This window comes from Anneissia japonica, unplaced genomic scaffold (genome assembly GCF_011630105.1).
Source record: "Anneissia japonica isolate Jap-2015-1 unplaced genomic scaffold, ASM1163010v1 scaffold288002_len170804_cov185, whole genome shotgun sequence".
Classification (NCBI taxonomy): domain Eukaryota; kingdom Metazoa; phylum Echinodermata; class Crinoidea; order Comatulida; family Comatulidae; genus Anneissia; species Anneissia japonica.
This window is the reverse complement of record NW_022758553.1, coordinates 11,444-13,520: the sequence shown is the minus strand read 5'-3', so window position 1 is coordinate 13,520 and position 2,077 is coordinate 11,444.

The following is a 2,077-nucleotide window of genomic DNA, read 5'->3' as shown; positions in this document are numbered from 1 at the left end:
TAATCTTGGAGTTAAACAGAGCATTAACTTTGACAAAGATACCAGACTGTAAACACTATTGTTAGTTCTATTCATGAAGCAATACACAGATTTATGCAAATCAGCTGATGTTAACTCGATAGACCCGTTCAAAACCAAACTTGAAGGCATCATTGAGGAAAATCAGTTGACCAGAGATAAAATTTTTAACGCCGATGAGACAGGTCTTTGGTGGCGGCCTAATCGTTCGTTGGTTTTACGAAACGAAAAAAATGCGAAAAACTTTAAAAAATCAAAGGACAGGGTAACATCATGGGCTGTGCCAATGCCTCAGGGACGTGCAAATTGCCTCTCTTATTCATACACAAATCGAAGCGACCAAGATGCTATAAAAATGAAGACATGTCTCGCTTGCCGGTTACATATTATAGCCAACATTCGGAATATTATACATTAAAGGCATAAATTCAACACTCTTTCTAAATTACCAGATGAACCTGTTCAAGCATATTTAGCTAAGCTGCAAACCCTATCTAAAAGTTGTGGATTTGGTCCGATAACTGACGAGCTAATAAGAGATAGGATCGTATGAGGTGTTGATAAAGAAGTAGTGAGAAAAGCGTTATTATCTCAAAGTGAATTAACTTTGGATAAAGCCATTCAGATATGCCTGGTTCATGAAACTACAGAAAATGCAAACAAACAATTGTCACAGACAATCGACGTACTAAAGTTTGAAAAAACCAAATCGCAGCACAGTAAAGTTTGTGGAAGGTGTGGGACATCTCATCCACGATATAATTGTCCTGCATATAACAAAGAGTGCAGCAGATGTGGAATTTTAGGACATTTTGGAACATAGTGTAGGAAACCTAGGGGTACTAGTGCACAACACAAGCATACTTACAAGAAACCCCAAGGGAAACAAAGATACAAAAAAAGCCTAATAAGCAGACAGTGTAAGATATCGCAACAGAAGAAGCACAAAATGAAGAATTCTTTGTTGTAGAAGGCATAAACATTGATACAGTTGACAGTAAAAATGTAATAAAAACAACTGTAATGGTCAACAATCAACCTCTCACATTAAAGATAGACACTGGAGCCAAGTGTAATGTAATACCACTAAATACTCTGCAAAATATTAAAGCTGCTGATGACATAGACCAATCAGAAAAGCCAAATCTGGTAGCATATAGTGGTAATACCATAACTACTTTGGGAATGGCAAGATTAATGATAGATTCTGCGGGAAAACAACACCAACTGAAATTCTATGTTCTTGATGGTGATTACATTCCCATAATTGGATTAGCAGATTCTCTAAAACTTGACTTGCTAAACGTTAATGATAACATGGTGCATGTCGTAACACAAGATATTCCAGAACTAACAGAGTTTTCGGATGTTTTGGGTGACGATTTGGGAAGTTACTGATGAAATATAAGATGTCTGTAGACCCTTCAGTACCGTTAGTGGTAAGACCACCAAGGAAATTTCCAAAGCCCATGGAGGACAAAGTAATTAAAGAACTTAAACGAATGACAACATTTGGCGTCATCACTCCTGTAGAAGAGGCAATAACATGGGTGTTATCAATGGTTGCAACAAGAAAAAAGAACACTGAAGAAATTAGATTGTGCATAGATTCAAGAGATTTAAATGGTGCTCTGAAGAGACCCCATCACCCAATGAAAATTGTTGAGGAAATAACTAGAAATTTAGCCAATGCCACAGTATTAACGGTCTTAGATGCTAATTTTTTTTTGGCAGGTACCATTAGATGAAGAATCTTCAAAGTTGACACTTCCCTTGGCCGATACAGGTATCTTAGAATGCCATAATGGTATCAATAGTGGATCAGAAGTATTTCAACGCACAATGGAAATACTCTTTGAAGGATATCCTTGTGAGATAATTGTTGATGGCCTGCTGGTCACTGGTAAAGATCTAGAAGAGCATGACAATAATTTAAAGGAAGTGCTACAGAGATGGTATCAATAGTGGATCAGAAGTATTTCAACGCACAATGGAAATACTCTTTGAAGGATATCCTTGTGAGATAATTGTGGATGGCCTGCTAGTCACTGGTAAAGAT